General features: G+C 44.1%; 2 long non-coding RNA genes across 9 annotated transcripts in view; one reads left to right on the top strand and one right to left on the bottom strand.

The window, feature by feature from the left end:
* Positions 1-1,493: 1,493 nt before the first annotated feature.
* Positions 1,494-13,635, bottom strand: LOC112974177. 2 transcript variants are annotated; one of them, XR_003256188.1, is made up of 4 exons: positions 9,311-13,635; positions 6,281-6,525; positions 5,819-5,943; positions 1,494-1,913 (listed from the first exon to the last, which is right to left on the bottom strand). It is a non-coding gene; the product is annotated as an uncharacterized LOC112974177 (long non-coding RNA). The 2 variants fall into 2 exon arrangements; XR_003256187.1 differs by lacking the exon at positions 1,494-1,913 and having other exon boundaries at positions 4,611-5,943.
* LOC112974176 overlaps positions 6,336-15,311 on the top strand; it is a 45,702-nt gene continuing 36,726 nt past the window's right edge. For 6 of the 7 annotated variants that reach the window (XR_003256184.1, XR_003256185.1, XR_003256183.1 and 3 more), the window contains exons 1-2: positions 6,336-6,419; positions 7,372-7,481. This is a non-coding gene — a long non-coding RNA (uncharacterized LOC112974176). Of the gene's footprint in view, positions 6,420-6,576; positions 7,007-7,371; positions 7,482-15,311 lie in introns of those variants that run through there. The other variant, XR_003256181.1, reaches the window with a different exon arrangement.

Raw genomic sequence — 15,311 nt, 5'->3', positions numbered from 1 at the left:
GCATGCTCCCAGCTTCTTCTTTCTCTGTGATCTTTAGGAGTTCAGCTCACATCAGTTCCTGAAAACAGCATCCTGCTGCAGAGGAACCAAAGGTCCTGGAGACAGACCCCTTTTATAAAAATCCTACAAGGAGCCAGATGCCCTCCTCCCCTGACAAAGATTGATCCAGTGGCTGCTGATACCACCTTTCACTTATTTTTGGCAAGGGAGGAAGCACAGAATGATGATGAGTTTTCACGTGGAGCTGTATTTAATCGTTGTTTGTTTTGTTTAAGTATTGAAAGCAGGGAAGAGTCATTCTACACAAAGCAGTACTGGTGTAGAGACAGGAAGAAAGGAGGGATATAGGTGTCTAGGAGCATGCATGCAATTGCAGGAATTCTTGAATGCAGTGTGTTATGGCTTCGTGCTTTGTGAGAGGTCAGATAATATGGTCACCATGGAACGGAAGTCTATTAAACTTATTTTGTAAAGGTACAGCATTTTGCGGAGGCCCTGCTACAGATTTCTTGGGGCAGGGTGAATCTTTGGGCAGAGAGTAACTTTGGAGGTTGGAAAAGGGAGAAATTCATGCTTGATTGAACTGCAAGTGTTTGCAGAACCAATGTACTAATTCTTCCTAAAATTCTTTCTGCAGCTGAGGACTGGTACTTGTTATCAGTGAATCTTTGTTTCTTACCCCTATGGTAAGTCATGATGTTTCTTTAAAATACTGTTTAGGGCACTGGCACTTTGCAGAAATTATTCAAATTTAGACTATTTTTTGGAGTTTTATAAAAAACAAAATCCCTCTCTTTTCTAACCCTCCCCCATAATCTGGATCCTGCTTATGCCAAAGTCAAATGTTTTACTTGCAGATACATGCCATTAATTATTTTGGGGGTGAAACTGTAACTTCCTGTTCAATAAACAAGCCTGATGCCCTTTTACATTGAAGTTGGGTTTTTTTAAACGTTTATAAATGCCGAGAGAGATTGCAGAATTGCAAGTGTGATTTACTTCCATGTCAAGGGGCATTTTCACTGCCCAGCCTGCGTTAGCAGGTGTCCCTGCGAACGAGGATCAGGCCCAAGTTTTGAAAAATGTTTTGCGAGTGGAGTTCGGGGATGTGGCGTGATTTCTCTGTGCCACCAGAGGGTGCTGCTCTGTGCAGGGAACCCAGGGAGGGGGGGAAAAAAGAATGTGAGAGAGAAGTGAAAGACACAAACCAAAACAGAGCTCTTTCCTGTATGTCGGGTCCCTCTCCAAGCTCTAAAAGAGGCCTGGCAGCAGCAAGCCACTCACTGTTACTGGAGCCCTTGTGTGAATTTTTGCTTTGTTTGTCCTGCAGGCTGGCTATCTCTGCCTGATAAATGCCAGCTACCCGCGAAGAAAATGCTTGTGGCCATATGGATCTGCAAGGARAAAAATGTCTCGATAGATAACGCAGTTGTTACATCTTGGGGCTATCCATGTTGAAAATAACATCCAAGGCAGCCAATCTGGCTGTTAAAAGGTTGAGTTTATTAAACTTGTGCTCCTCAACAGAGTAACCAGACATTGTTTAGCAGAAGAGATTTAAGACAAAAACAAGGGGAGCGTTCATCTGGGAATCACAACCCTTTGCTTATCTTCTGTGCTTTGCAGTGTTTGACCATTCTTCCTCTCCCCATCAGCTACATGCTTTACAGCCTGGCGTCCCACATATCTGGGGTTCTTGTACAGAGCATTCCTTATAAAGATGTCTCTTGGCACAAAGACAGTCCCTGGGAGTAGCATTCTAGGTTGAAATTAAGCCTTCTTGGAAGAAGTGAATACCAGGGTTTTATTTCCTTTTAAGCTAGCAGATAGTTTGTTCATTTTGCCATAGTTTGCAGTCTCTAACCAGATATGTGTGGATACTTCTTGTCTTCCTTCCTCTTTATATTTCCAGTCTGGGAAACAGCAAAAAGTTAGTGAAGAGAGTAACATCTGTGAGCGAGAGAAAAGGATGAGGCACGCTGGCCAGGCAGCCAGCCTCAGGAGATGGTAACACAGAAGAGCTATTCATTCTGCGAGCCAGTTGCTCCTCACCCTGCTAGATTATAAATTGGACACCTTATTAAGAACTGATCCTCCAGCAACCCCACCCAAGGCTGTGCTCATGCTCTAAACCAGTGGAGCGTAATCCCATTTCACTATTGATGCCTGTTACTGGATAAGCACATATGCAAGCAGGACAGAAGATAGGAGGCAGAAAGAAACAGCACCATTTCTGGTTTATGAATTGACAAATTAAGAAAATAAGGGAGAATTCTGAGAGGGAGTGGGGAGGTGGTTGGTTCGCACTAAAATTTGGGCACTTACATTATGATGCTAGCTACCTTACCAATTATTGAAACAAGCATAATTCCTCTTTTTGCTTGTTTTCTCAAGTGGAACTTAAAAAGTGCTGACTCACTGGCACCATGTGCCAACCCAAATGTTGCTGCTGGAATCAATCAACACAAGAACCTGATGAGATATAACTCTGCAAGGGAATAAGCTTCCAGTGGGCCACTTCAGTGATTCCAAATTTCTCTTCTGCTGGTTTGCCTGGCCACATTCAAAGGCAAATGTTGCATGGTTGTTCCGAAGAAAATTTAGCAGGAATAGAAGTTTAATAAATTCAGCAAAGTTTTATCATCCTTGGCAAAACTTAGGAACTTTTCAACCTGCATGCACCTTTTAATGATTTGAAAGCACAAAGTTATTGCCAAGTTGTCAGAAGTAAATACCTGACATGTATTCTTCAGGGCTTGTTTTTGTGCTGAACAGAACAGAATGGAACATTAAAGCCTATTGTAGTGTACAGGAACAGAATCCCTGCTCATACACATCTCCTTCCCAGCAAAACTAGCTGTGGGGTTCCTGCGATGCTAGATGCATTATGAGGATTCTGCATCTTCAGAGCATTTATTCTGAACATTGTGTAGATACACTGCTGATTTGTTCCACTATTGAGGTACCTCTGTTTTATTTTCCTTGGCAGGTAATTTAAACAGATATATTGCAACTGAGCAGTAGTCAGGAAATTCAAAATTAACATGAAAATATGGTCTTAATTTATAACCAAATGACAAGCCTTCCTCATCCCTATGTAACAATGAGGTATGGACACAAATTCGGGGTATTTCAGTGGTATCTTCTTGACTTGGTGAGTTGTGTCACAGCTCATACAATTAAAAGCAGTTTTTGTGTTTATTTTAGAAGAAAAGAATTTTCTTTCAGATCTGATTATCTATAGCATTACAATGGCTCATTCTTCATTTGAAAAAAATTTATGTGGTTCTCTCCAAGCTTTGATTCCCTGACTGTTACAGGTGTATTGGAAGGCTAGAGGCATTGACTCCTAATATACTCCTAGATACCTGTATAAATCTGGCTCCAATTACTTTATAAGCTCATGAAAAGGAACACAAAGCATCTTCCACATTTCTCTTTTCTACATCCTATATAGGGTAGTTTGGGGGTTTTGCCATTAGCTTTGTTTCCTAGTCAAACAGTGTCTCCAAATTCATGCTTCGTTTATATGCATGTCTGTGTATGCGATTCTGTTGTGCCCTAACTTCCCACTTACCTGCAAATGTGGACTTTTTAGTGAGCTTCAACTAAATTTGGCAAAAGAATAGAGATCTGGAACTGAAGTTCCTATGAAGTTTTAAGAAAAGAGGCAGATGGGTACAGAAGAGAACTTGCTAGTGCTAAACATCAAGGTGCTGCCAGCTCAGCTTGCATTTTACTGGGCACCAGAGAACCCATGCTGGAGTGTGCCCTTCAGACTTCATCCTTTCTCTCAGTCATGGACTACTCTCAGTAAATGTGGGTTTGATACATTTAGCTTAGAGTAGGAAAGTCTGGGATGAAAAACCCAAGTTTCTCTTTTGTTCTGGATTTTGAGATTTATAGTTTTCTGCTGCAGGTGATCAGGAGGATTCCATAATCCTGTCCTAGGCACTGGGGAATCTCTGTGCCYGGCACACATACCCTTCACCATTCAAACTGGATATTTCTGTTGTTGCAGAGGAATATAGCTGTCAGACTGCAACATAATACTACAAGAGTGGATGTCCTTAAACCAATTCATGCTAAGGTCTTGAAGGCTTTGAAAATGTGAGCAAAGCCTTGAATTTAAGCTGGGACTGAGTTGTAAGCAGAGTAAAGACAGAGCTGAAGGTAGTTTGGTGATTCCATGTTGTTAAGTAGAAGGAGTGAAGCTTTTTTGTGTGGGGTATCATTTCTAAACCCCCTGGGTTGTAGAAATCAGCATAAAAGCCAAGTTCAATCTAGCAGGTTATCTGGACAGGAATAATAGTGAAGGACTGAGGCTTTTGCAGCAACAGTTTTGGGGGTTTCCAAAAGGAGTGAGTTCAGATGAACATTAAATCTTCAATTAGTCTTAATGCCAGTGATGGAGAATGGATGACATTATGGAAATATGAAATACTCTCCCCTACCATTGGCCCAGGCTCTTGCAGAGATTCAGCTTGTGCCAACTTCTCTTCATTCATTTGCTGATCTCAGCCAAGCCCTTGAAGAGCTGGGTAATGGTGTTATTTGCATGGGAGGTGAAGATGATGTAAAGATGGGTGTCATATGTGTACTGCTGACAAGTCAGTTCATGGTGCTACAGAATCTTCTCTAGAGGCTTTATATAGATATTGAACAGGCTGGGTGAGGGGAAAGAATCTTATGGTATTCAGCAGATGGAAAAGGTTTTGGAGGTTAAGGAAAGAGCAAGTGTTTATCATAAATCTCTCAGTGTACTAGAGATTTATGTAAGGGATGTCTGAAGATGCACCAGCTCAGTTCCATTAACTACCAGTCTAAGGCTGTGGACAGACATTTACATTGCAAACAGCTGAGCTGGCTGGAGATGCTGCAGCCATTCCAGATGCTTGCTGCCTATCCTCTGCTGATGGTTCCTGCACCCATCGCTCTGCTATTAGAAAAGGTGGTCCAAGGCCTTCCTAATCTGCCAGGTGGAGGCTGTCCAATCAGTTTTAAGTGCTGACAAAGGTGGAGTGAGCTAACCCAGCTGAATTCGCTTCAAGTTGGAGAGAGCATTCACTAGCACAGCTTTACAGTGGCTTTTAGGAGGGAGGAATGGAGAAAAGAAGGCTGTAACCTTTCCCACAGACCACGTCCACAGCCCTCGTCAGTTCCGGCATTGCCTCCTACAGGTCTAAACATGGGCAAGGCATGCATGTGGGACTGGGTACATCTACTGGAACAGTCTATGTTACTGCTATTTCAGGTTTGCTCTTTTGGGTGAGCATGTACTCAGATATTTTGTGCAAAGTGTGTGTATAAAATATGTGTAAGGTGCTTGTTTGTTACATGAGCAACTAAAATGCTGTATTTGGAGGTATGTCGGTCTGCTGTGCAAACAAGAGCTCTAGGATGGGTACACACTGTGGTAAAAGTCCGGGTAACTGTGAGTTCATTATTGTCCAAATACTAACAGAGTCTTTACAAGAAATTTATATTAATTATTATGTTAGTATGCCACAATGGTTAAAGCTGAACTAGCAAGTTATAATAAAATATTTAAGAATATCCAGTCAAGGGCAAAGAAGAAAGCTCTTGTGTTCAGTGAATTGGTCAAAAATGGGAGGAAGCAGGAAGAAGGCGTGTGGATGTTTATGAGAAATCCTGGAATTCTTGCAAGATTTCCAGAGCCAAAAATACAGGGCTTTTGAAGAATCCTTGACACATATGCAGACAAAACTGAGCTAGCAATAATACTGTATGTGGCTCAGTGGTAAACATGGGTGGTAAACATGGTAGTGCTTTAACATGGAGAGCTAACAGTACCCACTAGTATGATTTTCAGGCAGTGAAACCATCTCTCCACTCTGGACTTGTCCTCTGTGAAGACTGGTGAGAGTAGTAAATGAACAGACAGAAGTCTTTGTGGCATTCCTGAGACAATCTGTGGCCTTTCTGAAACACAGAAATGAGCAGCTTTAAAATTCTCCCTTCATCAAGAAACAAACCCACCCTTTTTTTCTAAAGCTGCTGATTCATTATATTACAGAAAGCTAATAAAATGGACCATCCTAATGTCCGAGTCTGGCTCTAGATAAGATCCCTAACTTACTGGTCATCCTGTTTCTGAATTGGGCCAGAATGGAGCATCCTACCTTAACAGCAGTCCAAAACTCTTGTGGAATTTGGACTCAGATCCAAACTCAAGGCACAGGCTCTTCTCTAAATAAAAATAACTAGATCACAAGCTATTTTGGGGTGGTGACTTTTAGATGAGAAACGTAAGGCTTACACAGATTTTTACTCCTGTCAAATACATCTGGATGCTGTACTCCTTCCAGCTGATATTCTGAAAGTGCTTTCATCAGTTTCATCAGCCAAATAACCCCAATTAGAAAGTGGAAACTGTAGAACAACTGACACTCTTCAAGGTAAACACTGCTTGTTGTTGTTGTTGTTGTTGTTGTTGTTGTTTTTCCACACAAAATATTCTGCTACTCTGGTTGCTGCTGATGCTGATATAATTTCTGTCATGGCCTGTGATGAATAGCATGCAATGTTAGTTCAAGATAAGAGCCAAAGAGATATTGAAAAGACTTCTCTAAATTCGAACCCCCATGGTTCTGGCTTTCTTGACAGGGAGGTGGTTAACAAAATCGCCATGCCTGGTGCCACTTACATAGCTGCCAAAGCTGCTAATCACCATCACCTCCTCCCTTCCCCCAGCACCCGTTAATACATCTACTGTTTTTTTCCTGTTTACTTCACTATATCTAGCATAATGATATGAATAATTGGTGTTCATGAAGAATGTGATGGGATAGAGCTGGTTATGATAAGGGGTAGGAAGCAAAGGAGGAAGTGGTGTGCTGGGACATTATTGTCCAGAGTGCTAAGTAGCAAGTGCTAAAGCATGTTTTACATCAGTGTGAGTATTGCTGTGTATGGTATCCTACTGGGAGTGTTTGTACTGTGCTCAGCAGATGGACAACAGGAGGGTTTCATTGCTGTGTGCTAGGTAAGAGCACTTTTTAGCTCAGGAGCTCCAAGCAGCCTACAAACTTCAGTTAATGTAGAGCTCTGAACCCTGTCAATTATTATCCTGTTGTATTGAGGAGCAAACTGGTTTGCCTAAGATGTCACAGGAAGTTTTCAGCTGTGCCAAGGATATAAACTAGATCTTCTGACTCATAGGTCTGGGCTTCAATCGAAGGAGTTTTCTTCCTCTTAACATAACTGCCTGCCTTCTCTTTGATACTATCCCATCCTCCCCTAATCACTGGGTGACATCTGATCCCTGCGACTTTTGTACAGCATCCAAGATCTATTGTATTGTGTCCAAGATCTAGTGTTTTATTTCTGGCTGTTCTAATTTCCTTTCAGTCCCCGGTGGTTCCAGGAGGCTCACCCCAAGCCAGGCTGCTGAGGCCTTGGGAAGAAGGGGCCCACCTTGGCGGCACACCTCGCAGCCGAGCGGAGACTTCCCTGAACCGGTAACAGCAACAGTTGCTGTGTCCCCCACTAAACTCTAGTGTGGAGGATGGCATATTGCCACCCACATGCTTCCTGTGATTTCCGTTTAAACATAGTATTCTTTACTCTCTGCTGCAGTCGGTGTGTGAAGCTGCTTTCTGTAGATTTAAAGCTCCTGCCCACTCCAAAGTGGTTTTATTTTAGTGCTCAGTTCTGAGATTCCTACAGAGTACTTACCTAGCCAGCATCTAAAGTCCAAATGTTTTATTCAGAGTTAAGCTGAAATATAGCATTGCTTATCAACATTATTAGATTCTCTTTTGACCTTAACCTCACTGATGGTTCTCTTCCCCCCCCCCCTTCCTTTAATTATTTGCAATTGTTCTTTTGGGCTATGGATATCATGGACCAAATCTTGCCCTGACTTACATCTGTAAGGCCAGTGGGGTTGCATACATCCACGAGACTGGAATTAATAGGATGTTCAAGTTATTTCACAGTTTGGAAAAGTCACATGGTCTAGAGGACTGATGCTGGGAAATGTATTAYATAATTTCTGAATCTGTAAATCCTGATGTACAGACAGTTTTTTTTTCCCTGAGTGTATATTTTATTGGTGATGGCAATTTTACTTCTTTTTTTAGCTTTAAATGCTTTACTGATAGAACCCCTTGCTGGAATTATAACACACTTATATCAGCTTTTTACACAATACAGCACTTTTCCCATCCTACCTAGCAGTAAAGAGTTATCTACACAAGGAGATTTGCTGATTGAGATTTGTATCAAAATAATATTTAACGTTTGTACAAAGGATGAAAGTTCAGATTTGTAGAGGATTTTTAATTTTCAGAATGTGGTTTGACAATTTGTTAAATTTTCTGCTTTTTTACTCCCAACTCTTTGTTTTGGATCAACTGGAAGTTTTGATTTTGAGTTTAGGTCTTGCAACTTACGTAGCGCAATGCAAACTAACACAAAATCAAAATGAAAGTAATTTTGAAATTTAAAAAAAAGCTACCTTGCATTTCAAACATGCTGAAATGAAATGTATCAACACTGCTGGAACTCTTTGTTTCCTGGTTTTCCTCTGAAACCAAATCCTGGCAAAATCAACTGGATTTTTTGATGTGTTTTGATTCCAGCAGAACAGGATTCCAGCAGAGCTTTTTCTGATTGATTGAAAAGAACAGCACCAACAGAGCTCCCCATGTGGACAGTTTTATTCCAGAAGAGCGCTCCCTAACCCGTAAAGAGGATTGATTCAATGTGCCTTCTGTCCATGGGTGGGAGGGAAAGGAGGGAAAAGGGGAATAAGGGTACTTCCTTTGCAGCACTCAGGGCTTCTGGCCAAGAATGTAAGTCTAAACTCAAGTCAGTGTGTGCTGTGGCAGATCCAGAGAGTTTGGAGTCCCTTTGTCCAGAAGCTTGCAATACTTGAGGGAGTTGCCAAATGGGATGTGTGGCATCCATGTAATATATTTGATGCATGAAAACTGGTTCCTATTGAACTTGCTGTGATGCCTGAGGCAAAAGTACTTCTGATTCCCCACATGATGCAGTAATCACCAGACTACTACTGTTCTCCTTAAACTCTGCTACAATGGCATTTCAGGACAACTTCCAGCCTCAGGTCAGGCTGAGACAGATGGCATGCATGCTGAGAGAAAGGTGGTGCTGTCTCTGACCCTGCTCTCTCTCTGGGAAGGATGGACCTGATATCATTTGCATTTCTCCTTAGGCTGAACCATTAAGTCTGATGACAGAAATGAACCTTTCCCCCTGGACAAGGGCCAAGAGACTTTTTTTCCTCCCTCCTGTCTCTTTCATAACAGTCATTTTCACATACCTCTAGAACAGATCACGTAGTACTGTCATTTGCTGTAGGTGTACTCCTTTTTTTCTTCAACTATGTTCTGCTTCCCATCTGCCAGATAATAGCTTCTCCTTGTCTAGCTGATGGTTATTTGCCAGAGGTGACAGGGTGGACTGAATCCATTGTTTCTCCCCCAGGGACAGCCTCTGCATCTGGGGGAGGGGGCTATGTTCTGGAAATCCCATTTAGCAGCCACTGCAAGCCGTGTCAGCAGAGCCATAGCAATTCCTGCAGGATGAGATTGCCTGTTTCCCTGTGCCTCATCAGAAAGTTCAGCCAGTTGTGCTTGTGCAAATCCCTGGAGGGCCTGGAGGTTGTGCAGGTGTCAGTGAGGACATACCTGGGGTTGCAGAACTCTTATTACAGGCTATGCAGAGAGGAAATTGTCCTGGTTGGAGCTGTTTTTTTATTTCATAGGGATGCCACCAGTGGATGATAAGCCGGGGGAATCCCATAATGACATTTCCCAAGCCAGTACACTAAGGTGGGGTTCAAGGGGCAAGCCCCACCTATTAATAAATGTGTTGAGTGGTGTTCTGTGGGACACATTAAATGCTAAGGGGCTGCTAAGATCTGCCTGTGGGGTAGCTGTGATGCAGGACATGTTGTCTGTGCAGAGCCCCGTGCAAAGGAGTCCGTTCAGCCAGCGCCAAGGCAGAGGTGGAGCAAGAGCCACCTCTGGTTTGGTGCAGCATTGAATTCTTGTTATGTTGGGTCTGAAGTGGCCCACTGACTTGTGGGTAAATAGTTTTATAACTCAGATCTCTACTTGGATCCAGACCATCACTAGAAAGACTAAAGGAGGTGTAATCCCTTCACCCCTCGTCCTCCTGACATCAGTTATGATCCTAGCACGCATTCCTCCAGCTCTCTGTGGCTTCTTGTCGAAGCTGTGCTGCTGCATAAAGAGCAGAAGYTCTGGACACTGGAAGATGATAGCTAAAGCTTCTTCCTGGGGCTGTCACAGCCTGGGCAACTGTGCTGTTTCTTAGGCCACAGCTCTTCTGCTCTGGCTCCACAAACAGCAGCACTGCTTGTCCCCATCCATCTGTGCCAGGAGTGGATTGACCTGTGGTTTGGTCCACAAAATGGAGCATGGTCTCTTCTGTCCTACCTGGGTTGGGGTCCAGAGAGCATGCCCTTTCCCTGGCATCTCACCAGCAGAGGAGTGGGGTCTTCCTGTTCCCTCATCTTCTCCTCCTTTCACATCAGGACTTCTTTTTCCCTGACTTCCCCAACCACACTCAGCAATTTGCCTTCTTTCTGTCCTGCGCTGGCTCAGAATAAAGCTTTCTGTGTGTTCCTCCTAGACAGCGTGACTGTTTTAAGTACATTACAGGCAGGCCTCTATTTGGATGGATGTCCCTGTTAAATATGTATGAATCTGATTGCCTTCAACTTACTAGTTGTCCAGGTTTTATTCCTTTTTATTTGTTTGCCGATGCCTCACGCTTTATTGGGAGTTTTTTTCTCAGAAGAGGAACACGTATTTCTCAGTGGGTTTTGACTTGTTTGAGAGGCTGCCCTCAATCTGCTTGTCTTTAAAACTTCCTCCCCTCCTCCTCTACTCCATCTCTCTCTCGCTCTTTTTTTTTATTTGCAGCTGCTGGACAGCTTTGTGACCACCAGTTAGAATGGCTGTTTGCCACTCTCTCATGATTGCTGCCATGTGCTGTTTTCCTTATGCCTGTTCACTGTTTTTTTCCCCCAGTCAAAGAGGAATTCTCCTCCACAGAGAATGAAGTAGATGCAGTTGTCTCTAGATTGAAGTGGGAACTTATGCTTAGCTCTTATTCCAAGGAAAGCCTACCATTTCTTTATGGTGACCCATGATTTTTGCCTTGTGCTTGTCAGTACAGTGTGAAGTTTTTATTTGTGTTTAGATGGTTGATTACTTGGCTTTCTATCTGTGCTTTGCATTTATGTTCCAGTGTAAGGGCTTTGACTCACGTATGCTTGGCAAACAGCAGCAGCAGTAGAGGCTTTCTCAACYCAGATGTTTACCACCTCCCTGCCACAGGTTACCAGCCATCAGGCAAATGAAACATATGCTCACACCTCAGCTGCAGCAATGCAAAGTTGAGCGGTTTCATGAAAGCTGTTGTTGCAATTGAGGTTGTGGAAGGTTGGTGGACTTGATAGAGGAACTGCCTCGGCTTGGGCAGACTTTTTGTTCTGCTGATTCCCCTGCGGAAGGGGTGGTGAACAGAAAGGGGGTAGCTTCTTAGCCACAGCAGCTAGATTACTTAGAGCTCATTTGTCAACACTTTGAGCACCAGTGGCGAAGGTGGAACAGGAAGCTGATGCTTTATAAATAGACTTATTGTTATGAATGGGGCAAAAATGCTATTGAAAGCAGTATCTACATAAGGACAGGCTCATCTAGTGAACTTATATAACCTACCTGTGGCATGCCTAAGGATTTTGGCTGGGATTTTTCAGCGGTACATAAGGAAGTTCAGTATCCAATTCCTACCGAAGTTTTGCTTTTTAAGTTTTTGGGGTGTTGTAATTTCCCTTCTTTTTCTGTCATCAGGGAGTCTTCCAAGATAGGCCACAYTTGCAGTTCTATGAAATAAATGCAAATTTTAGCAGAGGGATTGGCCTACAAGTTAGAGTGCCACCTACTGAAATGAGTGTTGGTTGAAAACACTGCCTTAGCCCAGATGAAATCAATGGCTTATAGATTTTACAGTGTATCAGTACAGTGACAAGATGCTCTGGCAAAGTTTTTAAAAAGTGACAATTACATTTCAGTATGAGAGATCCAACTTGAACCACTTTAGCAGCTCCGCTCTCAGAGACTGTGCCTGCAACTTTTCTGAAGACAGTCTTCTGTAAAACTCTGAGCCCTTCTGTAAAAGCTGTAAAACTCTGAGCCTTGCTGAGCCCCTGAAAGCACTGGGGACTGGTGGCACTTGTGCTGGATACAGACACAGTAGAGTCCCATCTTCACTGTGCTCTGTACAGGGCGGCATGGCTGCAAGTGCAAGCGGCGCACTGAGACTCCTCTGTAGGCCAGGGCAGCCTGCCCTTTTGCATGGGCGGTAGCAGCACATTTCAGAGAAGCCAGTAAACCAGGTGATGCTTTTGACGTCATGGGCCAAGAGACAGGACATCTGCAACCTATTGTTCTCCCCAGAGATTTCATGCTGGATGACAGTCACATGCAGAAACCTGTATAGACGGTATTGCCGGGCCGGTGATGCTGTATATACTGGTCCCGGCTAATCAAGCAGGGTGTGAACTGAAAAAGGAAGTGTTTCTCCCCCGTTGAAATGCATTTCTATGGCTCTGTGCTCCTGCGTTTTTGAGTGAGTAGCTCAGGAGCAATTGAGGCACTGGCTCTGTTAGGAAACCTGTCGTGGCCTGTGATCTGCTTCAGCCTTTGACTGAGGTGTCAGGTTCTCGTTGACTTCCAGCCAAAACCGACTACGAAATAACAGCGTGAATCAGGATGAGCTGGCACCTGTGCTCCTGTCTGTTTGGGCATGTTGGAGCGTAGCGCCATCTGAGCCCTGTTGTCTGGGCAAAGAGGCGGCCTCTCGCAATTCATGAGTGACTGGGTGTGGGGCAGCCTCGTTGCAGCCTCCTCAACCTGCCCGCCTGACGGCGAGCTGTCACAGTACCCGGGCAGATAGCCTGCTGCGCTGTGTGAGTAGGCGTTAGCCGGCATGTGTGTGTGGATAAGACTCCTGTCACGATGGCTGAGGTGGTCTGGTATTATTCCTCCAAGGATAAAGCACCTCAAGACCCACCTTGTCCTTCTGTGAGCTGGGATAGCACTGTGATGCATAAGCAGGCAGTGTGTGAGAAATTGGCTACTGCTCTTTATCCCTCATTTGCCACATGTTATTTTACTTTATTTTATTTATTTTATTTTATCCCATTTTATTCTATTTATACGAAATACAAAATACAAAATTTATTTTATTTCTTATTTTCTTCTATTTTATTCCTCTAGAGCTCTTCAGACTTACGGTCCCTCTTATTTCATTCTTTGTGCCTCTGCGTCTTTCTGTTTCGTGGGAAGGTTGTTCTTCCAGTGTCGGTGCTCGCCAAGTCTCTCCGCTCGGAGCTCACCCCTGCACGTAATCCAGCTGACGAGCAGCAGGAGGGTTGTCTTGGTACTCCAGCTCATCGGCAGTGCATGCGTCAGATTAAATCGGGGCTGGCACGGCGTCCCTTTTCTCGTGCCGGGGGCGACTCCGATGCTCTGCGCTCGTGCAGCAGCCCGGCGCTCGCGCTGCCGCTCTCTCGCTTCCCTTTTCCTGCCACGTCCAAAACGCGGTGTCATCCAGCGGCACATCCCACCTCTTCCCCCCGCCCCCACCCCCAGCCCTCTTTAAAGATACGATATGATTTCTTTATCTCCTGGTGCCAGGCCTGCCTGGGGTGTGCGGAGGCACAGATAATATTGCCCCTGTCCACGCCGGGAGCTGGTGGGGGGCAGTGGGGGCCGGGCAGGATCCCTTTCCCCGGCCGGTCCGCTTGCCCCTTCCTCGCTCACGTGATGCGGAGTGCGGAGCGGGGACCTCTCCTCTCCCCCAGGGCTCAGCAGATGACAGCCCCTGCTATTCCTCCCCCCGCCGCCTCCCCTTAGCGCTCGCGGGTACAGAAGGATCCCGTCGTCGTTTCCGCCGTGTTAGCAAATTGTCCTACAACCCTTCAAAGTCCACGGCGGGCGGACGATTAGGCAAGGCAGTTAAGGAAGGATCAGCAGGCAGGAGCAAACACGTAGCGCCTCGGCGATGTCCGGGCACTGCCTTGCTGGGAACACAGCAGCAACGGGAGGCCCTCACGGGAGTACGCACGTTTCGCCAGTCTTGGCAGGACCGCGGAGCCTCTTTGTAGAAAGCCCAGTGGGAGAAAGATGAGTTCAAACTGTGGTGCAAAAGCTGACAGAGAAGTGAGGCCAGTCACAAAAGAGCAGTTTATAGTGTTCCAAGGAAGTTAGGAAGAAACTTGATTTATCCCTAAACTGTAAATGGGTATTCAGGGTTCCCATTTCTTTGGGCCTGTTTATCTAGGGGAATAATATATTTGGCCCCAAAGATACTTACAAATATCCAGTATTTATATATAAATTTGAAATTGCTCTTGGTAAAATCACAGAAGAAAGAGCAAAGTTTTACCATTKCTAACTCAGAATATTGATTGATACTCACACCCAATATCACAGAAAGATCATTGCGTTTTCCTTTGGTATTTTAAGATGGAAAAATAAAGCCTGGCATTTTTCAATTCTATAAAGAATAACACATAATAACAAAAATGTCTGGGAATTTAATATTCTCTAGATCAGTGGGATTAAGAATCTATCTGTCTATCAGTTTATCTATCCATCCATCTATGGCTTTTACTGCACCTGTATTCACAAGTGTTTGGAACATTTGTGCTTCATACATCTTTTTTTTGGCCAAATGAAATCATCTTGGAATATGGGTGTGGTGGTGAAAGATGAATGTAGTGGATTTACATTTCTGGGATAAAGGGAGAAGCTGAAAAAAGATTCCCCCATGAGCTGGCTCTTATCATCAGTGCTAACATCTTAGTCAGCACAAGCCCAGACTGCCAAAACTGTAAAGCAGTGTGCTGTCATGGCTACAACCTCTGCAGCTTCCTGATTGCTTGGATCAACTAAGCATGAATTATCCAGGAGTTCATTTTCTTCTGGCAGTGTGTGCTGAGCCCAGATCAGACAAGTGACAGGCGTCTAAAACTTAATATATGACCCCACTCCTCTGAAGTTACTAAAAAAAAAAATCCCATTTGATTTTAAAAAATAATCGTGAGGCCAGGTCCTGTAGCATGTTGAGCATCCGTGGACATTGGCTAGAGCTGGGAGGTCACAGAAGAAACTTGAGATCTTGAAGAATCATCTCCATGATATAGACATGATACTCAAGTGAGAGATTGCATGTTTAAGGACCTTAAGTTTCCAGGAAGCACAGATGTGCAAAGACATTGTGAC

This window comes from Apteryx rowi, unplaced genomic scaffold, assembly GCF_003343035.1.
Source record: "Apteryx rowi isolate R43461 unplaced genomic scaffold, aptRow1 scaffold_596, whole genome shotgun sequence".
Lineage (NCBI taxonomy): Eukaryota > Metazoa > Chordata > Aves > Apterygiformes > Apterygidae > Apteryx > Apteryx rowi.
The sequence above is the reverse complement of the archived record's forward strand: the minus strand, read 5'-3'. Positions and strand labels throughout refer to the sequence as shown.